Source organism: Mixophyes fleayi, chromosome 8, assembly GCF_038048845.1.
Source record: "Mixophyes fleayi isolate aMixFle1 chromosome 8, aMixFle1.hap1, whole genome shotgun sequence".
Taxonomy (NCBI): Eukaryota; Metazoa; Chordata; class Amphibia; order Anura; family Limnodynastidae; genus Mixophyes; species Mixophyes fleayi.
In genome coordinates, this window is record NC_134409.1 from 48,093,112 (window position 1) to 48,119,793 (window position 26,682).

Genomic DNA, 26,682 nt, shown 5'->3' on the forward strand with positions numbered 1-26,682 from the left:
GTAATCACAGAGAAACGACAGTCAATACAGTCACACTGTTCACATAAGTTTAAATGCAAACCACTACAGAAAGGACAGCTAAAATGCAGCTAAATCACAAAATGCAGCTACTCAGCCTGACACAGCTACTCCCTGGGGACTTCTGCGATGGAAGAGATCCAGCATCCTCTGCATGAGAATATATGGGCACACAAACCTAAACACTTCCACAGGATTCTATTGGCTGGAGATGACCAACAACTTAACCCTCAATGGGTAAGTGCTATGCTTCTGAACATGTGGATAAGTTTAAGGACGTTTGGCTTAATGTGCCTCACTTCTCATTCATTCTTAATGTGCTAGGTTAGATTATGTTGTATGTTGTAATATATCAGCTTTATTTTTGTATTTGTCATGTTATTTATGTTGTATTTCATTATTGCAACTATATTTAATTATTACATCACTGTTGTATTAAATTATATTCTATTAAATTATAATATAAGTTATTTCTTAATGTGTTATATTATCATATTGTGTATTGCAATACAGCTGTCTCAGTGTATACTTCATTCTAGTGAATGAAAGAGCAGTCTGGCACCACCCAGTGATGTTTGTTACTTAGCTGGTTATCCTACCTTATGAATAAGAGGACACTTGAATCATTTTACTTGTGTAACAAACCCGACAGCACATCTAAAGGTAAGATTCACGTCTCTGTGTAGACAAACTAGAGAGCAATAGAATGCCTTATAAAACAGCAACTACATTTGGCAGCAATTTACCTTTCGATATAATTTTTGCATTGACAATAGACACAGCTGCTCAGAAAAGAGGACATTAATTTTCAAGGGAATAATAATTATGTATACGAGTGGTATAGTAGGTAAAGAGGAGTCATATATTCTAGCATGCACCTGTTAGATCAATTTTAAATGTTTTACTAATGAACAAAATGTGTGTGAATACATTGCACCTCTTTTGAATGCTATATAAGTAAAGTGACTTTACTAAAACGTATAATAAATTAGATGTATACATTTTAGACCATTATTATAAAAGGCAAGTAGCTTTATAGCATTTCACAATAATATCTCCTTAATAGAAAGGTAAAACTGGCAAAATCAGCAACATTTTTGTATCCATGATAGAAGCTGGTGTGATACAATCAACTACATCATAATAATAGGTTATAATCTGATTAAATAAATACAATTCAATTAAACAAATTGGTCCAACTGCTATTGACAAAGTTTAAGAAGCTTTTGTTTTAGTAACTTGCAGCTTTTCCTGTAGCATTGGGACCACTGTTCAACATGCTTACCAATTTGATTCATCTTTCATATTTTTAGACTATTTATTTTTAAATGTTTTACTACTTAAGTAAGTTGAACAGTGCAGCTTCACAGTGCATACTGTTTGCGCAAATGTGTCCATTTGAGTTCTGTACACATAGATTGTGATATCAGTGCACATTCAAGTAAAGACTGCAGTCCTGTTTGGACTGTCTCTTTAATTACAAAACTCAATTTTATCTTCTTAAATAATATGTTTTGCAGCCATATGTTATGCCTTAAACAAATAATGAGACATCATGGACCATCTTCATTTTCTCTTTCACATTTCTACATTTTAATGTTTTTAGTACATTGGTATACATGTAGCTGGTACCAGATATAATATAGGATATACCGCGAGGGGGCCTATTTTTTCTTTGTTTTTGTCTCAAAATATTGCCTTATGTTGTCATAGCAGCTATCCATCAAGACTATTTAAGGCCCATTTGGGTGTGACTCGCAAGCCAGCCCCTGCTAGATGTCAACCCCTATATCTGGGAGATGAATGCATCTGATTTTAACTGCATTTTAATGGTGTTTAAAACATATATGTCAGTGTAGGACCTGCATATAATGAGGTGCCCTTGACGCTGGGATGCAGGCTTAAATGTTTTGATCATAATATAAACTAATACCTGATGTTTTCATTTTGCTAAATACACACATATATGTTAAGGATAAGCACTGTCTTTTTGATTGCTATACATATATTTAAAGAGAGTAGAAGCTAGGGACATGTCTTTGTGTACTATGGAGTAGGAAGTGGGGTTTCTGCTCTCCTGCAAAAATCTGTTTATACTATCCTTATCTTCTGGTGCCGGTTACAAGGGTCCTGGATATCCCTCCAGCCTTTGGACCACTTTAGATTTTATTGCAGCCTTATTTTGCCACGATAGTCCCTAACCTGCCGACTGCCTCTGTGTGCTGGGCTTGGACCTGCTTGCTGACGGTCATGTGTTGTAACTGGGAGTACAGTTCCTTCTTTCTGGACCTCTGCCCCTCATGCTCAGACTGTTGAATCTGCTGTGCTTGTAGTCTGAGCCAGAGGAAGGTCTATCATATCTCTGCTATACAGAGAATTACAGTCTGACGGGCATTCATCTTGAATTTGAAAGGAGGCGGACAGCATGCACAATTTTCCCTTTACAATGCAGCGCCGCTTGAAATTTAATCGCCGAACACGCTGAACACGCGGGTGTTGAAGAACCCGCATGTTCATACATTTACCCCCAGATCTCTTGACTGGAGGACACTACTGCTCTATTCAAGTCAACTTGCCACACTGGCTACTTAGATCACTCAATGTAAGCAAAAAAATAACTAATTTGGAGGGCCATCTTCACCGCAATAACCTGAGCTTTGTTTGCCTCCCTGTGTGAGACCTTCCTCGAGAACTGGTTATTCCAAGAGTTTGGAAGAGAGGCCTTGTCCCCTAATTTCACAGTTGAAAGGGCTCACCACTTCCCTCCACAGCACCACCGCTGGGTGTGCCATTGTGTACCTTTATTGCCAAGATCCTGCATTTCAAAGACTGGCGCACAATTCTTAGACTTAGACGCCAGCAAGGCCCTCTTAATTTTGAGAACCATACTGTTTCTTTTTTTCAGGACTTTGCATTGGAAGTTCAAAAATCAGGGCTATGTTTACCCCAGCTAAAAGAAGGCTGCATGTCTTAAAACTCCCAAACTCCCATACTAGGCACCAGGTGACCATGGATGGTAGGCATCACTTTTTCTCTTTTCCACAGTGATGGATTGGCTGGACAAGAGACCGCCGGCAAGAGCTTGGGATGCATAATGCCTAACTTTAGATGTTTTGTCTTTGTATATCTGTTCAAGCTGCTTGGGGATTTTGCCAACAGCTCATTTTGATTTAACGAATGTCCTATTAGCAACAGTATAGAAGTCATATACAGAATGTTCCAACTAACAATTGCTTAGTTTGGTTAGCTCTCATAGCTTACCTCTATTCTTTCTTGATATTGGGTGTTTGGGGTGTTAGCAACTAGTTATCATAGGTTTCAGGTAGTTTTTATTTAGTTCTGGGTTCCAAGCTGTTAACATTATGCTGGGTATATGTCTTAGGTTGGGTTGTAGGTATTTTCCACTATGTCTATTTTGCAATACTGTATTGTATTTTTTTGCCAATAATGTTATAACAGCAGGATTTTTGGGGTGGGTTAGTTTTAGTCAGTGGTCTGTCTATTTGTGTGTATTTCCCTGTTTTACGTGGTACATGTCCCTTTTGTTTTTTTTGTGCCAGCTGTTGTAAATATTTCATTTGTTGTGTTCCTGTTGCGCGCCGGACAGGCTCCATGGGTCCCTCATTCCACCAGACGTCCTTCACTCTCAATTTGCTCCTGATGTATCCATTTAAACCCTGACACACCTTGGTAGTGTGTTAGGGTATACATCCTGTTGTGGGGAAGGGGCTCTGTTTGCACATCTGGAATGTTTCCCAATCATAATTCTCACACACTATATTTGACGCCTAAGAACTCAGAGGTAGTATGGGTGACTGTTCTGCACCCTCACCTTAACAAGTTGAGAGAGTCCACAGCCCAGTTACCTCCCCGACCCACCCAATTCCCCAGACTCATGGAGGAGATGGGTCTTGTTGCTGTATGGAGACTTCAGCATCCAACACACAACCATTTTCATGCCATTCCACCTTTCTCACATAGAACTCATTCTCTTGATTCATAGACTGGTTCCCCTTGTGACTAATATTGAATATTTGGCGGAAGAGGAATCTCTGATCACTCTCCACTGTTGGTTCGGGTTGACATTGCGGAAAATTTTTGGAAACTGAACCCAGCTTGGCTTCAACCGATGGCTGTTGGTTCGTATTTAATCTATATATGGGAGGACTGTTTAAGAGACAACACTCAGAACCATGGCCAGGCTCTTTTGTGAGAATTCTTTAAAGCCTTCCTTAGAGGTACGCTCATCAAACAGGTAGCAGAAATAAAGAAATTTAACAGACATAAAGAAACTGAACTGGAACAGGCCTGCAGGGACTTGGTGTGCTCATACATTTCCTTGCGTTCACCGGATGGTAGGATTAAATGGCTCCATATGCAGTCTGTGGGGACAGATTACCTATTTGACAAGTCCAAACATAGGCTCTTATTCTCTAGACATTCTCAATACTCTATAGCGCATATAGGGGGGAGTTATATGGCCTGTTTGGCCCAGGATGAATTGGGTGGCAGAACAGTCACGACTATTTTAGATGACCAGAACATCAAGCACTTTACTGGTGAGAGTATCATCACAACCTTCTTGAATTACTATCAGAACCTGTATGGGTCCAAGGTTTAATTTACGGACTCTCAGCTTGCTGCTTAGTTAGATGATATCCAATTCCTTAGACTTTCTCGAGATGCAGCTGACTTGTTGAATTCCCCCCTTACCGTAAAGGAATTAGATTTCGAGATTACCTTCTTTGCCAACCACAAAGTGCCAGGTGTGGACGGCATCCCTGTTAAGTTATATAAAAAAATTCAGAGATTGTTTTTGCTCCTCAACTGTTGAATAATTTCAAGTGATTGTTAAAATTGGGTCTCTAGCCCCTTTAATGTCATAGGATCTGATTATTGTATTACCTAAACCTGGGAACGACCCCCTACATCCAAACTTCTTGCCACTCGGCTTAACTCTGTACCTAGTCACATTGTGCACCCAGACCAGACAGGGTTCATTCATATTTGGTGGTGTAACTGTCCCACTTGATTAACTGGTTGCGGGCCTCTGTAAATAGTGCCCTGTTGAGGTTCCTGGGTGAGCATACGGGGTCTCCTGCTACTCCACTTCAGGTTCTTCTGGTGGGCAAGAAGGGAAAGAGAAATATCGCTCCTATTGTTTTACAAGAAATTGAGGTGTAGGCCTCGATTCACAATATTTTGGATGGGGAGGGCTACGATCCCGACACTCTATTTTGGTCTTCCCAACTCTGCCTTCTATCATTACGTGCAGTTGAGACATGCTGCCACTGCTCGGTTTGGTAACTCCACTCCCCAACTCTCTGCCTCCCCTTATTAATATGTTTTTGTTGGCTATGGGTAAGAGAGAGGTCATATCTACGCTCTACAGGGTCACAGTACACCCTTTTATTTCAAAAACTCTACAGGAATTGGGCCGATTGGCCGATTTCAAGATGGCGCCCATGTTTGGTACATACCGTAAAAGATAGACCACGTCACCCATACATTACTGGAGTATTCAGGTTTCCCAATTTCCTGTAGAGTTTTTGAAATAAAAGGGTGTACTGCGACTTTTGAATCACCCTGTATTTTGAACTTAACTTTCATTATGCCCAAGATGGCCTATTAATGTAGGAGGGGTCTGCGGGGGTATTATGACAAAATACAATTAAATGACACATCATAATCAGTAAAGCAACTTAATATACCTAATGTAATGAATAGTAATAAAAAAACATAAACAGAAAAAAATACAGGTGTTTTAAAATACAAAACACAAACTGAGACAATCAGAAGCATCTTGCATCACAATTGGGAAACAATACAGAAAGATTTGATCTATGTTATATGATGTACATATCACATGTGATGAACAAATCCAGAATAGCATTTAGGAGAATAAACATATAAGCAAACATACAGTTAGAGCATTTTACACTAATACGCAGATATTGTTTAACAACAATTAGGAAAGATACATTTTCATGCTTATCATACTCATACTGTAATTCCACTGTAAAAGGGAATGTCTTTCACACTCTAATGAAGGCATATCCTTTCCCTGCAGTGGTTTCCATACCTGTGTAGTGACTGTTCATATGTTATCTATTTTCTAAAACATCCAAGTGTTCTGGGTTATGTGGGTTATACAAGTTGAAAAAAACAGAATCTGAATGATAAAAAAAAGCCAAAGCAGGCACAATGGAAACTTTCCCAATTGCAATAATAGGTGTTACTACCAAGAAAGGAAGAGATTTAACAAAACTGCTACTTAAAAGTGAAATAAAGTCATTAGAGAAAACTTAAAATAAAAATCTGGACAAACAATTTTCTTATTCATCTCCTTAATTTGGTATATATTACATTTTAAGGCTGCAAAATATATTATATATATATATATGTTATAAATAAGAATAAACTATAAAATAATTTATATATACATGCAGATGTGTACTTTGTGGAACTAACTTTTATCATAGTATATTTGAATAATATAACGTATATTTTTTAATGATGTGATGCAATCTAGCATCTCTAAATATTATTGAATTCACAACATTAGAAGAGCAATGTATTAGGAAGCAAACAAATATCATTACATATATATACATTAATACACTTTATATGTTCATTTTATTTTTATCTTATTGAATTGTGATATATCTTCTTATATATACCAATATTAGAACAATACATACATTTATTAATGTTTATCATACTTGACTATGCACTTTTGCATTCACTTATTTTTCAACGCTTAAAAGATATGATAATTATGTCATGTGAATCTGTTAATTGCCGTTGGTGCACATGATATGTAACCGTACTAACTCATTATAATGATCAAACATCTGATGCTTAGAGTCTTTTCTTTTTCCTGGAATAAAAAAAACACTCCTCAGGGAGTATTTAACTTCTTTGTGCAGCTCATTGTAGCTCTTATGAGTTGTGCCTGAAAAATCAGTGAAGGGTTTTCTTTTTCATCCGTTTACACCAGAGAAAAACAACATGAGTGACTTTCTAGTTAAGAGGTGCAGCAACATGGTTTACTTTCAAGTTACATAGGTAGATAACTTTACATTCTAATGTAGAATTTTCTGGTGCTTTCCAGCATTCTTATTACCCTCAATCACTTCTGGGTGATGAGGATACAGAGCCGCTGAAAACCAATGTGCTGTCACCCCATCCCCACTTAGTCTAAGAGCAGACATAGGCAAACCGAGGGGGGATTTCCTAGTGCCTGGAAACCCCCCTCCAAGCCTGGGGCACTGTTTGATTGAGGTGGCTGGACCCTGCCCCCGCTTCACACGGCTCTGCTTGAAAAGGGAGAGCTGCGTGCACCTAACAGTAGCGCACGCAGCTTTGCCCATGTATATTATGGGGATAGGGAGAGTTGGAGAGCAGCCAAGCACTGTCTAAAATTATAGCCATGCCCCCCATGCATGCTTGTCACACCCACTGGTGGCGTGGTGTGGAAACCCCCCTCTGCAAATCCTGCATTTGCCCCTGAGCAGATACAATTTTAGGTCAAAGTAACACAAGAATAAAGATAATTCTGTAGGGTTCACAAACTTTTATTTCATCATATGCACAGTCATTCCTCTTTAAACCACTTGGAAAAGCGTTATGGAGAGAGGAGTGTTATAGAGATTAAAACCAATACTGAATTATTATGGTTAAGTGCACATTCCGTAGGAGAATATATCTGGCACCATGATCTCACAAAATGTAAATATTACAAACCTCTTGGACATGCTGAGGTTTTTGGGTTAAAGATTTAAAGATTTGACGCTTTACTAATTTTGTCTCTTGTATTTTTCCGGCTTTGTTTTTTTTTTGTTTTTATTATGGCATATAGCATTCATACTGTAAAATATAAGGATACTTATATAGTCATCGGTACTCCTGAGGCCATATAAAAGTATGACACTGCAGATTGGGAGCAGATAACGTTTGGCGTTGAAGCAATAGAGAGGTGCTTTTATACAGGTCATGGAACTTCAAGGTGACTGTTATTGTCTTTATATTGTCCTTATTCTTTATAATACTTGAGCAGTAGTTGCATGACAAAGAAATGTGAAATATTTTAGTGTTTTAATTATCATTGTATAAATGTATGTTTTTGTTATACATTTATATTTGATTAATTATGTATTTATTTCCCCCCCTCCACTGGAACCTGCTCCCCCACTCCATCAGAACTTCCCCTAATCTGTTCAGTTTCAAACGGTGTTTAAAAACCCACCTTTTTCTTAAAGCTTTCCAGTCTCCCACTTAACTTCCTGTCACTCACCGGACTGTGAGTGCTTCTTCCCGGACATTTAGGAACCGTGGCCGTCCTCCATCCTGAGGGACTGCGCATGCGCAGTCCTTTCCATACCTCCAGTGTATGTTCCTTTAACTAAATTGGCAGATCAGGCAACCTCCCTATATTAAGCACCTGTGGTCATCACCACATTGCCTGATCTTGGAGTCTCATTCCCCATGAGTCTCTGAAGGTGTTCCTGTGTTTCCTTGTTTATTCAGCCCAGCTGATTCCTGTGGTTTCCAAACCACTTCTACCTCTGTGGTTTCCAAACCACTTCTACTACTGTGGTTCCCATACCACTTCTACCATCTACTGTATCATCGTGACTGTGAGCTGATTCCTATCCGCTGCCTCCGTGCACTACAGTCTTCTAATCACTTCAACTCTACCATTTATCATTGGGACTGTTAGCTGATGCCTATCCGCTGCCTCCGTGCACTACAGGCTTCAACCACATCCACTCACCTGTTCATGATTGTGACTGCCAGCTGATTCCTATCCGCTGCCTCCGTGCACTACAGGCTTGAACCTGCAACTCGTCTGTGTTTCATCACCGTGACTGTTTGGCTGATTCCTATCCGCTGCCTCCGTGCACTACAGTCTTCAACCTGCAACTCGTCTGTGTTTCATCATCGTGACTGCTAGCTGATTCCTATCCGCTGCCTCTGTGCGCTTCAGTCTTCAGTCCTTGTCAACTCTACCGTGTTTCCTTGAGTCTGCTGCCACTATTGCTACCCGCTACTCTCCGTGATCATCTGTTCCAGTTCAACTCTGCTCCGGGGTCCCATCGTTACTGCACCTGCTGGTTGCTATTGGTTACCTCCGTGTTCCCGCAGAGACCCGCTGCTGTGACTTCTCAGCGCTACTCATCCATCTACTGCTGATCCGCTCTCCACGCCTTCCTGTGTTCCCTGCTGGTCTACCTACCTGTGCGCTGCACCTGCTAGACCCCCGCTTCACCCATCCAGGGACTTTATCCTGCTGGCCTCCTGCCCTTCAGGTATCTCTGCACTCCTGTCTGACTGCCTTCTCCTGAACCACAGTATGCATACTTCCCATTGACTGTGCTGTGTATTGCATACCTTGCTGGACTGTGTTGGTTCTCCTCTGGAGTGTACTATCCGCTGAGTCTATTGCCATCATTGACTGTGTTGGTTCTCCTCTGGAGTGTACTATCTGCTGACTCTACTGCCATCATTGACTGTGTTATCTCATGCTGGATTACTTCAAGAGACTTTCTATATTGGCAGTGTTGTTCAGTCATTTATACATTTATATTGTGCATATTACTGTGGATCAAAGTCAAGGTGCCCGTGTATATATTGTGTTGCAGTCTCTCCCCGTGCACCTCCTCACATATATATTCAGTGGTACAACTTGCTAGTGGCAGACCACTGACTCCTGTTTACAGTTTCACCTGTTCCAGTATCCTCTCACATAGCAGTGGTACAACTTGCTAACGCAGACCACTGACTCCCCGGATACCTCCACTTGGATTCCATTCCTTCACTCAGACAGCGGTACAACTTGCTATCCGCAGACCGCTGACTCTCATCACCTCCTCGTTTCTGTTGGACATTCCTCCTCACTATAGCAGTGGTACAACTTGCTACCGCAGACCACTGACTACCTTCACGTGTCCTTTGTCCATACAGTTCCTCGTGTATTACTACCTCCATATTGCCAGTGCTGCTAGTCATAGACTTTCCTGAGCATCTCATCATCTGCTATTTCCTGTTCCGTGATCACCCTGCTACCAGAGTACCATATTACCACCTATACTGCTCTGGTAAGCCTATCACCTGGTGATCCCTGGGTAAAGACTCCTAGTGCCCGTGACAGTAAGATCAGGCCATGACAGACCCAGATACGGAACCTACCGCTAAAGAGATGCTGCAGCATCTGGTCAGCCGTGTGGAGCAACAGGATGCTCGCCAACAGCTGTTACTTCAATGTTACCAATCGTTAACCTCCCAAGGAACATCTGGACAGACTGTTACAGCTAGTATTGAAGCTCCTGTGCTTTCCTCCGTTTCCCCAGTGCCATCCCAGGTGTCTACAGCTCCTACGCTTCACCTGCCTACTCCGTCAAAATATGACGGGGACCCCAAAACTTGTAGAGGTTTCCTTAACCAATGTTCAGTCCATTTTGAACTCCAACCTCAAAATTTTTCTACCCATCGTTCCAGAGTGGCCTATCTTATCTCATTGTTTTCTGGACAAGCCCTGGCTTGGGCCTCCCCTCTGTGGGAAAGAAACGATCCAATTCTACAAGATAGTGCCAAATTCATTTCCACGTTCCGAAGTGTGTTCGATGAACCAGGTCGTGTGACCTCCGCTGCTTCCAGCATTCTTCGTTTGCGACAAGGCTCCCATACAGTAGGACAGTATGTCATTCAATTTAGGATCTTAGCCTCTGAACTTCAGTGGAACACTGAAGCATTAGTTGCCGCCTTCTGGCAGGGGCTCTCCGATAAAATTAAAGATGCACTGACTACCCAAGAGCTTCCTTCGTCACTAGAAGATTTGATCTCTCTTTGCCATCGTGTAGATATGAGATTTCGTGAAAGAGAGTCTGAGAATACAACAGCTGTCAAAGCACCTCTTCGTTTAAACCCTCAATTTCGTCCAGCTCCATCCTCTGTGATTCCCATGGAGATAGGACGTTCCAAATTATCTTCAGAGGAAAGGAAACGAAGAGTAAAGAATAGACTCTGTATCTATTGTGCTGATTCCACGCATATGCTCAGCTCTTGCCCTAAGAGATCGGGAAATGCCAGGCCCTAACTAGTTCTGGAGAGGTGAAGTTAGGGTCCCTGGAGTCCTCTCCATTGTCTATGAAATCTAAAGTCTGCGCTTTTGATGTTACGATTTCCTTTGCTACCAAATCCTTTGAGTCACAGGCATTGATTGATTCCGGAGCAGCAGGAAATTTCATTTCTAAATCACTAGTGAATCAATGGTCCCTACCAGTGATCACTTTAAAAACACCCATTACTGTGACGGCTATAGATGGATCACGCCTCATCAATGGTCTCATCACCCAGAGTACGTCTCCAGTAACCCTTCAGATTGGTGTACTACACCATGAAGAAATTTCGTTTTTAATTCTTCCAGTTACGACAAGTCCGATTGTCTTAGGCCTTCCATGGCTTCAGTGTCACTCTCCCCAGATTGACTGGCGCACCCCTCAAGTTACGTCTTGGGGGTCTGAATGTCACCATCGTTGTCTCTCTCAAGTTATTCCTCTTAAAGTACAGCGATCTTCCATCTCATCTTCCTCCCCGGGACTCCCTCCTCAGTATGCTTCATTTGCCGATGTGTTTGATAAAGCTCAGTCTGAACGTCTTCCTCCTCATCGTTCTTGGGATTGTCCGATCGACCTTCTACCTGGCAAGACTCCTCCCAGGGGTCGGGTCTATCCTCTCTCGTTACCTGAAACTCAAGCCACATCTGAGTACATACAGGAGAATCTCCAGCGTGGGTTCATTCGACCTTCCACCTCTCCCGCTGGAGCTGGGTTCTTCTTCGTCAAAAAGAAGGATGGATCATTACGCCCTTGTATAGATTTTCGTGGACTCAACGCCATTACTATCAAGAATCGGTATCCCATTCCGCTGATCACTGAGCTATTTGATCGCATCAAGGGAGCTCGGATATTTACTAAGTTGGATCTTCGTGGTGCCTACAATTTAATTAGAATCCGTTCCGGTGACGAATGGAAGACCGCGTTTAACACCAGAGATGGGCATTACGAATATTTAGTAATGCCCTTCGGGCTGTGTAATGCCCCCGCTGTTTTCCAGGGTTTCATCAATGAGATCTTTCGGGACTTATTATATGTATGTGTCGTTGTCTACCTAGACGACATATTGATCTTCTCACAGGACCTGCCTTCTCATCACCAACATGTGGCAGAGGTCCTCTCCAGACTACGGAAAAACTCGTTGTTCTGTAAATTGGAAAAATGTTCATTCGAGTTACCCCAGATTCCATTCTTGGGGTATATAGTTTCCGGAGTTGGCCTGAAGATGGATCCAGACAAAGTAAATGCTGTACTACATTGGCCTCAGCCAACTACTCTTCGTGCCATCCAGCGTTTTTTAGGTTTTGCCAATTACTATAGACGCTTCATTCAAGACTTTTCATCCATTGCATCTCCCATTGTGGCCCTAACTCGGAAAGGGGCTAATACTAAGCAATGGTCATCTGAGGCTCTCCAAGCCTTTCAAATCCTCAAAGAGGCCTTCTCGTCTGCTCCCATTCTGCGACAGCCTGATGTGACACTCCCCTTCTTCCTAGAAGTAGATGCCTCTAATGTGGGCTTAGGAGCTATTCTCTCCCAACGCTCGGAGCAACAAAAATTACATCCTTGTGCCTTCTACTCTCGGGGTCTTCTGCCCGCAGAGAAAAATTATACTATCGGGGACAAGGAGTTGCTGGCCATCAAAGCTGCATTAGAGGAATGGAGATACTTGTTGGAAGGAGCTCGCCATCCGGTGACGATCTTCACGGATCATAAGAACTTGTCATATTTGCAATCTGCTCAATGCTTGAACCCTCGTCAAGCAAGATGGTCTCTTTTCTTTTCCCGTTTTGAATTAATTATAACCTTCAAACCAGCCGCTAAGAACAAGAAAGCTGACGCTCTATCTCGAGCTTTTGTGACGTCCTCTGATGTAGAAGAGGTTCCCAACCATGCTATTCTAGACCCCAAATGTATTTCTCTGGCTGCTTCATCCACCAAAATGCTACCATTTGGGAAGACCCTTGTGCCTCCTACTCTGAGGAGGAAAATCCTTTCGTGGTTCCATGCCTCTCGTTTTTCTGGACACGCCGGTGAACACAAGACCTTTGAGATTCTCTCTCGTAGTTACTGGTGGCCTTCAATGAGGAGAGACGTCAAAGAGTTTATTGCTTCCTGTGATTTATGTTCTCAGTTCAAATCCTCCCGCAGAACTCCAGCAGGGTTGCTGCGACCACTACCCATTCCGTCCAAGCCTTGGACCCATATTAGTATGGATTTCGTTACTGATTTGCCACCAAGTAAGAATCACAATACTATTTGGGTAGTGGTAGACAGATTTTCGAAGATGGCCCATTTCGTCCCTCTGTCCGGTTTACCTTCCTCGTCTACTCTGGCTGAACATTTCATTAAAGAAATCTTCCGCATCCATGGATGTCCGTCTGAGATTGTGTCGGATAGAGGAGTACAATTCGTTTCCAGATTCTGGCGGGCCCTTTGTAAAACCTTGGGCATACGATTAGCACTCTCATCGTCTTACCATCCGCAATCTAACGGACAAACGGAACGAGTCAATCAAGATCTTGAGACTTTTATTAGGATGTTCTCTTCAGCCAACCAAGACAACTGGGTAGAATTGCTCCCTTGGGCTGAATTCGCCCATAACAACATGTACCATGAGTCATCATCCAAAACTCCATTCTTTGTGGTCTACGGTCACCATCCGTCTTTTCCGGAATTTCCTGCCCTCCCGCCCACCCAAGTTCCTGCTGTGGAGACTGCTTGTCAAACCTTCAAAAATATCTGGTCTCAGGTCAAAACCTGTTTAAAGAAGACATCTAATAAATATAAGTCTTTCGCAGATAAGAAGAGGCGGGCTATTCCACCACTAAAAATTGGAGATCGTGTCTGGTTATCTACCAAAAATATTCGTTTGAAGGTTCCATCTATGAAATTCGCCCCTCGTTTTATTGGTCCATATAGGATCATTCAAGTTATCAATCCAGTATGTGTTAAACTTCTTCTTCCTAAGAATCTTCGGATTTCCAATGCCTTCCATGTGTCCTTGCTCAAACCTCTCATCATCAACCGTTTCTCGACTCCTCCCTCAGCACCGCAGCCAGTTCAAGTTCATCAGGAGGAGGATTTCGAGATTACTGAGGTATTGGATGCAAAAATTTCGCGAGGAGTCCTCCGTTTCCTCGTTCATTGGAAGGGCTTTGGTCCTGAAGAGCGTTCATGGATCAAAGCTGAAGATCTTAATGCTCCTGCCCTTCTGAAGAAGTTTTATTCCAAAAATCCGGACAAGCCCGGTTCCAGGCGTTCTGTGCCCACCTTTAAAAGGGGGGGTACTGTCACTCACCGGACTGTGAGTGCTTCTTCCCGGACATTTAGGAACCGTGGCCGTCCTCCATCCTGAGGGACTGCGCATGCGCAGTCCTTTCCATACCTCCAGTGTATGTTCCTTTAACTAAATTGGCAGATCAGGCAACCTCCCTATATTAAGCACCTGTGGTCATCACCACATTGCCTGATCTTGGAGTCTCATTCCCCATGAGTCTCTGAAGGTGTTCCTGTGTTTCCTTGTTTATTCAGCCCAGCTGATTCCTGTGGTTTCCAAACCACTTCTACCTCTGTGGTTTCCAAACCACTTCTACTACTGTGGTTCCCATACCACTTCTACCATCTACTGTATCATCGTGACTGTGAGCTGATTCCTATCCGCTGCCTCCGTGCACTACAGTCTTCTAATCACTTCAACTCTACCATTTATCATTGGGACTGTTAGCTGATGCCTATCCACTGCCTCCGTGCACTACAGGCTTCAACCACATCCACTCACCTGTTCATGATTGTGACTGCCAGCTGATTCCTATCCGCTGCCTCCGTGCACTACAGGCTTGAACCTGCAACTCGTCTGTGTTTCATCACCGTGACTGTTTGGCTGATTCCTATCCGCTGCCTCCGTGCACTACAGTCTTCAACCTGCAACTCGTCTGTGTTTCATCATCGTGACTGCTAGCTGATTCCTATCCGCTGCCTCTGTGCGCTTCAGTCTTCAGTCCTTGTCAACTCTACCGTGTTTCCTTGAGTCTGCTGCCACTATTGCTACCCGCTACTCTCCGTGATCATCTGTTCCAGTTCAACTCTGCTCCGGGGTCCCATCGTTACTGCACCTGCTGGTTGCTATTGGTTACCTCCGTGTTCCCGCAGAGACCCGCTGCTGTGACTTCTCAGCGCTACTCATCCATCTACTGCTGATCCGCTCTCCACGCCTTCCTGTGTTCCCTGCTGGTCTACCTACCTGTGCGCTGCACCTGCTAGACCCCCGCTTCACCCATCCAGGGACTTTATCCTGCTGGCCTCCTGCCCTTCAGGTATCTCTGCACTCCTGTCTGACTGCCTTCTCCTGAACCACGGTATGCATACTTCCCATTGACTGTGCTGTGTATTGCATACCTTGCTGGACTGTGTTGGTTCTCCTCTGGAGTGTACTATCCGCTGAGTCTATTGCCATCATTGACTGTGTTGGTTCTCCTCTGGAGTGTACTATCTGCTGACTCTACTGCCATCATTGACTGTGTTATCTCATGCTGGATTACTTCAAGAGACTTTCTATATTGGCAGTGTTGTTCAGTCATTTATACATTTATATTGTGCATATTACTGTGGATCAAAGTCAAGGTGCCCGTGTATATATTGTGTTGCAGTCTCTCCCCGTGCACCTCCTCACATATATATTCAGTGGTACAACTTGCTAGTGGCAGACCACTGACTCCTGTTTACAGTTTCACCTGTTCCAGTATCCTCTCACATAGCAGTGGTACAACTTGCTAACGCAGACCACTGACTCCCCGGATACCTCCACTTGGATTCCATTCCTTCACTCAGACAGCGGTACAACTTGCTATCCGCAGACCGCTGACTCTCATCACCTCCTCGTTTCTGTTGGACATTCCTCCTCACTATAGCAGTGGTACAACTTGCTACCGCAGACCACTGACTACCTTCACGTGTCCTTTGTCCATACAGTTCCTCGTGTATTACTACCTCCATATTGCCAGTGCTGCTAGTCATAGACTTTCCTGAGCATCTCATCATCTGCTATTTCCTGTTCCGTGATCACCCTGCTACCAGAGTACCATATTACCACCTATACTGCTCTGGTAAGCCTATCACCTGGTGATCCCTGGGTAAAGACTCCTAGTGCCCGTGACACTTCCTACCTTTTCTTCTGACTCTTCCCCCTCATTCCCCTTCCCCTATCCTTATCCTCCGTTCCTCCTTCTCTCCCGTGTGTCTCTCTGTCAGTCTTCCCCTCCCCTTAGATTGTACGCTCCTTCGAGCAGGTTCTTCTCTTCTCCTGTCATTACCACTTTTAACTCTGCTCGCCAGCTACCTAGCCTTACTCCTTGAGGACCCTCTTCCCCCATCCCCTCTCGCTTCCTCCTCTTCCCCTGAGGGTCTCCCTCTCATCCGTGCCCTCCCTCCTTGGTGCCGTTGTTGGCTGATCTTCCCCCGCCCCTCTAGCTGTGCCTTGAGCTCACTGAGCTACTGTGATTATTGTTTACTGTTCTGTGCCGTCTCTCCTCGTATTGTTATTTCGTTTGTCCCTGTACGGCGCCGCAGACACCTAGTGGCGCCTTATAAATAAAAATGAATAATAATAATAATTTATTTATTTTTTAATGAGAGAAAGGAAAGCTATCAGGCTGTAACACTGCTTTCTCTAGTGAAGGGATTCTATATGTCACATGTTACTGATATGGGAGTAGCGTTGCATGGTATTTCATGCAGGCTTTGTTCTTTGTCTGTTTTGAATAGTGCAATACCTGACTGAGGTAAATTTGATGAAGGGATTGTGAAATATAATAGTTTGTCACACTGGGTCCTAAAATTGCCGCTGTGGTTAAATATCGTATCTTTGAGTTTTAGTGATGTCAGAGCTTGACAAAATAAAATCCTTACAGAAATGAAAGTTGCTCAGACAATTTATAAGTTCACAGCAGGTGCTAGAAAGGGAAGAGGGTTATTTAGGAAAGAGACAAACACAGACAAAGTCCCCAACACACTGCTATGAACCAGTAAAAGAGCTGCTATTCTATAGCTTTATGTACATAAATGCTGAAGCCTCAGGTACACACATTTGCAAATATATAATAAGCCACCCTCCAGATCCCTATACTCCTGCTAATAGAGTGGACCTAACTCTAAATAATTAGAGTTCCTATATTGAGTCACATATTCATATGTTTTTAAATTGAAAGCTAATTAATTCGCAGGGACCCCAGGATCCTCCAAAATGGCAATATATAGACCAGCATTTGCTGTCAGCTACTGATCATCTATATATGAGGTGTGATGCAAGAAAATTGCCACTGCTCTCCAGCACACTGATGTATCGCCAGTGTTTCCTCTGTGGTAGGTTGAGAGTGATTGTGTCATCATGTTGCATCCTGCCCAATATCCCAGATTCAGCGAGATTGCCAAATTCTCACAGCAGTCAGACAAAATACCTAATATTTTATGTGTCTCCTAGACAGTCTAGATGGCAAGTATGTAGAGGGCCAGTAATATATAGTTTATTGCATAGCCCTAAAAATGCTTTGACTATGAAGGATAATAGCTGGGTTCACTCCAAGTGCATTAAATATCCATATAAGCAACATAGTACATCAGAAGCACTACGTTCCATAATCCATGTTTGAGGAAGAACGCTGCATATATTTGTAAACAGTGAAACTAGCTGTATGACATGTGTCATCAATAGATAAATAGATAAAAATAAAATAGATATAATGAAGCAACAGAGATAACATATCTTCCTAAGAAATCTATATAACATATTCATATATCATATGTATATGTGCAGGAAAACCAAAACTTTAGTGAATGTATAGTGTATCACCGTTATGTTCCAGAATTATATTCCAGGTATAGAATTCCTTACTATAAGTATTGTTGAATAAAACGGTAATTAAAACAGATTAGCATACTTACACACCTCTGGGGGGCTTGGGCAAAGATAATGTTTGAAAGTAAGAAAATGATTTTAGAAATTGTCAGTTATATAGGCTTAGTCTTCTACTGATTAATTTTCCAGATATTCTAGCCTCCCCCAGGGGTAAAATTATGCAATGTGTATGAAAGCAAGTTGTTTTTTTTGTTATTCCTGTTTTATTTGAAGAAAACTGTTTTGCATTTATATTTTCTTATGTCCACATGTTATCACAATTTTTATTTTTTCAATAAGCATTGTTACTTTTGGGTATATAACTCACCGTTAGATATATTTGTTTTTTATAACTCCACGTTTAAGGCAGTGAATATTATGGTTTACAGTAACTCTGATTAAATTAGGTTGTGAAGCCAATTTGAGTCAGTTAGGGAGTAACTGAAGACTTCTCAGGGTGACAGTACTTGAACTAATTCTTAGTGGTAACAGAACAGGGTGTTTAATAGTGGGTGTGATATATAATTTGGTAGGATTTTAGTTAGACAAGGTGTTGTTTGTTTATTAACCTTTTCTCATGTCACTGATGGCCAGGTGGGTTTAAATGTGTCACCTTCACCTTTCTTGTTTTTCTTGTTCAAATTAGAGCTCAAGATATCTCATCCTACTTGTTTTAAAAAGGTTCTTAGCCTGAAGCTGACTTGATACCATTCATTGGGGTAGCCCCACGAATGATCAGACACATGGAATACTAAAACAAGTATGTGCAGTAAATCACACTGCTGTAGATGCAGAATTGTGTGATACCAGGCGCATTGCATAATAAGTTATATGTGCACAGTAAGGACCTCATTTAGAGTTGGACGTAAAGTTCATTTTAGGCGCATCCAACAATAAAACACTATCATGCATGTGCAGAAAGCACCAAATCCGCCTGCACCTTGGACACTTGCGCCTAAAACAGACTTTGCTTCCGACTCTAAATGAGGTCCTAAATCTACAAACTACTTCTTGGACCTACAAACGCCACTGCATATGCACAACAATATGAGAAAGGGTAACAAGCATAATATGTATGTGGAGTGTCTTTCTAATATAGATGCAGAACTATGTGAGAGCGGGTCCATGGCACAAAATGTCACTGTACTTCCTTGACCTGTAAAATACTCTGCAGACACAGAGCTATAGCATGTGACACTAATGTATTAAATCGAGATTCACAGAGCACTATTGCTGGGTATTTACTTGTGATTTTGTTCTGGCTACACTGGTATCCATCTGCTAATCAGTCTCTGCTGAGTTAACACTTTGCATGCTGGACTACAGTAAACAGCCTTTAGCTAAATTACAATCTCTGTGTATAGATCTGCAAGCACAATTCTCTCTTCTGAATCTAGAGCTCCCGTAATCACATTCTATGTATAGGTGAGTAAAATCTTCAAAACTGTTCCGTCAAAGAGTTGCCTCACTTTGCATTTTGCTGCAGAATTTTGCATGTTTCACTGGTGCAATTTGGCCTTAAGTATTCCAAATGAAATTTCCTAGAAATGTTGTTCTTCCCTGGACTTCTCTCTTAATATACCACAACCACACCACAAATTAGAATGAATTTACATCATAATCATTGCAGCTGTTTTACAGACCATACATTTATTGAAATGCAGAATGCAAATTTACAAATAAATGGCAGAAGGCCATTCAACCAGCTAAAGAGCCACAAGTAGAATTTAAAAATTGTATCGCAATGACTTTGCACTGCAAAACTCGATTCACATGGAATGTTGCTGCAATTATACTCACCTCTAATTCTGTTTTAAGAGAGTGAATGTATTTAGAAGATTACCCCTGCATCATTAAGAATGAATTATCTGGTTACTATTTTCAGCACAAACATTAAAAATTCAAGGATAAAAAATAAAACATTTATTAATTAATATAAGGATGAAGTAGAGTCTGTGCGGGAGTGTAAAAACTCTATCAGATGCCTTTCATTAATTGCATTATCCAATCAGCTAACTCTGTACTCATGTTTAAGGACAGGCTCTGACTGGCCCACTCGCTTGCCTGGAAAATCCCTGGTGGTCCCCACTGCCTGTGGCAATATGGTGCACTGCAGCGACACACTGCGTATATACTTGTCTTCAGACTCCAGTGTTCTGCATGGAATTCCCTTATTATTTTTGTTCCAGTTAAACATCTCCCTTATTTTACCTCAATCCCACCATAAAGGAGAATGAATTGACAATGTTGTTGCAGTTCTATTTACAGGCTATGGGCCTGAGTCATTAAGGAGAGCAAAGCATGAAAAAGGAGTAACTTTGCACCTGGGCAAAACCATGTTGCATTGGAGGGGGAGGTGAATTTAATATGTGGGGACATATTTATAGTTGGGATAGGGCAGTGGTGGGCAAACTCAGTCTTCAAGGGCTACCAACAGTTCATGTTTTTAGGATTTCTGTCTGTAGAAACAGCTGGGATAATTACTGACCCAGCCAAATAGATTAACTCAGCTGTGCATGATTAAAGAAATCCTAAAAACATGAACTGTTGGTAGCCCTTGAGGACTGAGTTTGCCCACCACTGGGATAGGGCATGTCCTTGATCAACTTTCAATTTCAGTGTAAAAATAAAGCTATCAAGTATTTGTTTGCTAGATGAAAAAACAGTCAGAATTTAACTAATTTTAAAAATAATAAACTAATTTACACCCCTTGCATTGTAACATGGTTTGTCCAGGAAAAAATGTACTCCTTTTTTGCCTTACTTTCCTTAATGACTCAGGCCCTATAACTTCAGCAAAATGCAGAATTTACAAATACAGTGCAGAATGCCATTCCGTGAAGCAAAAATGGATCTCAACGTGCATCAAAAGAACTACAAAACAAACTGCATAATTTGCCCAAATTTCAGACACAATTTCATCTCTACTGCTATATGGATGTGAAAGGGAAAATGTACAATTCTTTGTCATAGCTACAATATTTTCCCTTTTTTTAGAACTGGAACATGGCAGTGGACAGGAATTCCCCATCCCTAATTTTTTACTCTGCTTTGGCTAGTAAAGGCTGCAGAGTTGAGGGGGAGAGATGAATTTATTTCTCAGTCTTACAGTCTTACAGAGAAGGGACTGTCCTACATTTGAAATAAAAAAAATAACCTACTGTTGTTTGCTGCCATGTTCTAGGTATGGGAAATGAAAATTATCGTAAGTATAATATACATTTTCCTTTATACATATATATTTAATATATAAGGCAACTTGCAACTTTTAGACATGTATATTGACAACTTCCCGTACCAACACAAGCTGGTTCACATAGCCTAAAACCTGTCTGCAGTTTATTTACCCCTGTTATGGTTACACAATGTTCACTGTAGTGTTTTGACAAGACCAATGGTCAAGCCCCAAATCCAAGCTCAGTATATTTGTATATATTTTATATATTACTCCTGCCATGAACACACACAAAATAAATGTACAAGTGGCACTATAAGAAGATGACCATTCTGTTCATCACAGCTATACTGCCATTACAAACAAAGCTTTCTTGCTGCTCAATTGATGATGATGACGATAATAAGTTTGGAATCCTGCAGTCTTCCAGCTCACTGTCAATAGCAAATTAATCAAAATCGTTCTGAAACACAGGTACATGTGGTGAAAAATGTTACTTCAGTGTCCAAACTATTATAATTTTCAATCATCAATTGAAATGTTTGCATGTTTCTCCTAAAATACTGCTCATCTTAGCTTCTGGGAATTAATCTTGGGGCTCCTACCTCTGGAGGCTGCTGCTCTGTGATTGAGTTCCACTAGCTGTTGAACAGCTGTCTGTTACAGCTACCCAGTACTGACATTAGCTTTTAGAACAGGCAGAATATGTCTTCACCTGTAGCAGCTGCCTTTCCTGTAGAGTTATATGCACTCACAGGTACTTAGATGCCGCTAGGACTTAACTCAGAATAGTAAAAGCTTATGACTAGACACTGGCAGTGCGGGGATAGGAGGCAGAGGGAGAGATAACTCCCAGCAAGGAATTCCAGGGCCAAACTAAAGGTCTTGGGTCAGAAACAGCCTTGGAAAGTTGTAAATCAGGCCAATAGGTCAGGGCTGGCAAGCAGGGTTAGTCCTAAAGTACCAGCAAAACAGTCAGAGACAATCAAAGTCAGAGACAATCAACAAACAAGCGAGTTCCAGGAAACAATCCAAATGTCAGAACAGGTAATTAATCAGAGGTTCGCAGAACAAGGAGAAGGTACAGGAAGATGCAGGGCACGAACACTATACTTGACAAGGAGGCTAAGGCCTCCCTGCCTTAAATACTAATAGGAATCAATCAGATGTGGAGGAGAACAGGCCCCCCCACGCCAACCCAGGAGGCACAATGAGATGATTGTAGATCCGCAGCGCTGGCTCTCTGTCACACAGCTGGGGTGGAAGTGCGGAAGGAATCCCGGTTGCCCAGGCAACAGCTGGGATGCGGTGACTGACAGGTACTCGAGTCGAACGGCTAGTGCGGTGGCTCATGACACTGCTTGCTTTTGCCCTGGTTCCAGCTCGGTCTGTTAACCTGATGTTCTAGGATGTTCAAGCTCCACTACTTGAATTCCTTTATAAGACAGGCCCTGTCACAACCTCCTTGCCAGTATATTGACCTCCTGCCCGTAATCTAGTTGTTGCAGTCTCCTGCTGCATTCTGTCTTCAGTCATTTTCTATACGTGTAGCGTTACAAGCTTTTCATCAACTTCACCTCTGCCTCAACCCTTTGGTACTGATCTGCCTTACTATGTACAAAATCTGATTTGATCATTCTTTGGTCTAGTGAATCTATCTCGGTCTGCCTTCCTGTCCAGCTGACTCTGATTCTGACTTCAGATCATTATATTAGCTTAATTTATCTTAAAATATAAGATTGAGGGAGTACTAGGACTGTCTTTATTGTGTGACCTTTTTGTGTGTTTATTTTTCTTACATTAATCAAGGCGTGATTAGATATAAGGTTATCAATAAAAATACAACTGAACCATGCAAAGCTATCCTAGTAACAGTATAGCATGAGGTTCAATCTCCACCACCACAAAGTATGTGTCAAAATAAAATCATTTTTTTAGGGAATACAGAAAACCCAAATAATCCAGATGATCCTCCTTGCTTTTTGCTTGGAAAAATAAAATACCCTTTAGAACGTGACGCAAACCTGCACATGAAGCATAAAAAGAAAATTATAGCCACTCTGTCTATTATAACCTGGGACTTTCCTATGTCCTTGGCGCTGAGGTCGTGGGAGAGCCCCAGGTTATAAATAGATATAGCAGTTGTAATTAAGTCATTACACAGTGGGGAGCTCTTAATGTCAAGAGCTAGTATGTGATGTTGTAAAGGGTTTGTTATTTTTCCAAGCACCCTTCCTCTGGATTATTGGTTATTTTAGCATGCTGCAGGACCAAGGATTTGTGTTTTTGTGGACATGGCTTTTCTTTTAAGATCAAGCTGCTAGATCCAAGGATTTTATTTTATGGACATGGCTTTTCTTTTAGTTTCAAGATGTTAGATCACAGGATCTGATTTTATTTTATTGACAAGTAAGGATTCAGATAAAGAACCTGGATGTTGGTGAGTATTACAGGGGTGTTTTTTTATTTATTTTAAATAAAAAAAATCTAAAGGGGGTGTGTGGTTTATTTACATTTTGTCTGGTGCACTACAATTGCCAGTATGCCCTTGCAGCCATACGTATGCTGGTGCTTGCTATACTATAAGCACCAGCATACCCAAACTGTTACTGGCAGCCTGGGCTTGCTGGAACCTGTTGTTCACTAGGGACAAAATGGTTTCTTTAACATAAAATCTATTTTTATTACCGCTCAGGGGTGTCTGCAGGTACTCCTGCTATAGTGCCACCAGCCGCAGCTGGCAAAGCCTAGTGCTAGTACTAGTAAAATCGTCTGGACCCCATGCTGTTTGTCCTCTAAGTTTTCTGGCAGCACTTGGGTTAATGTGTTTTTATAGGGGCCAGGGGGGTGGCGTGTTTTTGCAGGGAAGGGGGGTGACATGCTGTGTTTTTTTGCTTTTTAAAAGTATTAACTGTATTGTGCTGGCATGTTGCCATTTGAATGTTGACATTGTGACGGTTGACTTTACTACCTGTCGAGAGTCACAAATGTCTCCATTGTAACAACGTAGACACACCGAACCTGTTGACATTTCCGACTGTCAAAATTTTTGTGTCAACAGTCTGGCTGTTGGGAGGTTATGCATTGACAGATTGACTACATCCCCAGTTATTTCAGTAAGTTTATTATACCCAGTGATTTTATTTTTGGGGGGGAAAGATTGATTTAAAAGACATGTCAATCACAAAAATATTTTTATTGCTGATTCTGCAAATTGACTTTTAGTAGATGACTCTATTACAGTCATGTAGAGATTACCCTCTTTGTTGTGTGTGTGTATGCAAATGTGTGTGTGTGTGTGTGTGTGTATATATATATATATGTATATGTGTGGATATATGTATATATATGTGTGTGTAAATGTATATGTATGTATATATATATATATATATATATATATATATATATATATATATATATAGATGTGGCACTTTTTATATCAAATGCATTCATTTCTAATGTTTGACTTCTGATGCAATAAGCACTTGCTGAGGAAGTCTGGTTTGTAACTTTGCTAGAGGAAATCTCCAATTAGGCATATGTGGGGAGGGAGTCTGATAGCAGGAAATGCTAACTAAGTCTTTCGATGTGAAGTGTCAAATGCCTGCTATGGCTGAAGGCAGGGGATCGTTACCTGTGTGCATGTCTTGTTAGACAGACAGAAAACCTAACATTTTAAACAGCACATGATGTAGGATATCTCAGATAAGTGTAAATTTTGTTAAGTATGAATTGCATTTAAATATATGTTTGGAGAAACATGTATTGCCTCCTGATACTAAAAATAACTCAGGGGGCTGGCTTACCCTCTGAGGCTGTGTCCAAAACTGTATAGAAATCCATTTCCGGCAGTTTCTGAGGTTTGGACCCAGCTTTCCAGCACCACCGCTCTGCCCACTAACCAGCAGCTCTAGCCAGTGTGATAGGCCAGAGGAGATCCACCCACAGCAACCTTGATCCATAGGAAGAGGTGAGAGGTACCAGCCCAGGTACAACAGCAACGGGGTACGCTAGCAGCGACAGTTACCCAGAAGGAACACGGTTCTGGATGCCGTTAAGGAGTCCAGTGGTGACAACAGCTTAAGCCCCTCCTACTGTGGTTAGAGGGCACATTTGGATAAAGAATGGGAACAGTGGCACAGTAAGCCCAGTCGGTTCCCAACAGCAACAGACAGGGTGGCATAGGCGGTCGATCCTGTCACAGTCACCATTAAAAAAGATTTATGTTTGACAAAGCTAAGGAAAACTGACACGAGCGACTTTATTCTCGAGCCTTTTCTACTATAGTCCACTGTTTCTGGGATAGAGAAGTGGAGAGACATTTGCTTGTCATTAATTTCCTCATAAGACCACTTAAATGCATTTTATTGCTAAATATGCATATGTTGATGTATAACATGTTAAATTAGTGGAAATGTGTTAAGTTTAGAATGTACTATTGCTAGACATTATTACAGTTGGAGAATAATTGCAAGTAAGCATTTAAGGTAGAAGTACCTCTTGGCTAGGGTAAGAAAGGTTAAGTTATTGCATTGTATTCTTGTACATTCACTATATTTCATCTGTTTTAAAGGGATACTTTTAAAATACAGTTTATATAAGAAATATTCTATTTTGGTATATATAAAGTCTAATTAGATATGAAAATCTTTTGAGAACACGCGCCCAATCAATTAAAGTGTTGGCGTGGCTTTCAAAGAGCAATTTGCCTATTGGTGTTTCTTTCTATGTGTGCCTGTGTTTTTTTTTTGTAGGGGACAGAGGGTTCCTTGGTCTCCCTCTGGTGTTGCTTGTCAAGAACGTAGAATAGAAGTAAAGAAAACACCACAGATGACAATACACTTTACATAGACACCCAACTGATCTACGGGAAAGAGGGTGCTACATATAATTTTAAAAAATAAAATCAAAGAAGGTGAAGAGGCCCTGAGCTCATTGTGACTGGCTGGCTTATAAGTGGCCAGACTTAACATTGTTCTGCTTAGTCACTTGCCCCTTCCCAGGGACCAGCCAACCTATCGCACGAGTTGCGTGAGTCAGCCCTGGGCTGATCTGTTCCTCATCTTTCTGTTCCTTGACCCATCCCTTTCCCATCCCTCCATCTGCTTGGGTCCCTCCCTGGTAATCTTCTGGCATCAGAGGTTAGCAGACACCAAGACACCATGCAGTGTCAGCCGGTAGCAGAAGAGAACTTAAGTTCCATGCTGTGTGACCATAGCCACTGCATGTAAGCTGCTCAAAGAGAAGGGTATTGCTTTAATGTGTGGGAATGTGGGAGTATTAATTGATGTAATATGTGTGGGGGATATTTAACATTGCAGTATGTGTGGAGGATATTTTTATCGCTGTTCTTTTTGATGTGCATTTTTTCTTTTTTGTGGGATTAGTAGTATCCCCATTGTGTGATTTAGCAGCTAGTATATACATTATTTATTGTGAATATAGAAACCAAATTTTCCATGAATAAAAATAAAATGTTA

General features: G+C 41.6%; 1 protein-coding gene across 1 annotated transcript in view; it reads left to right on the forward strand.

The window, feature by feature from the left end:
* Window positions 1–603: 603 nt before the first annotated feature.
* Window positions 604–26,682, forward strand: part of LOC142100234 (putative defense protein 3) — a 45,218-nt gene continuing 19,139 nt past the window's right edge. The window contains exon 1 of the mRNA XM_075184166.1: window positions 604–681. The gene's annotated coding sequence lies outside the window, so the exon portion shown is untranslated. The remainder of the gene's footprint in view (window positions 682–26,682) is intronic.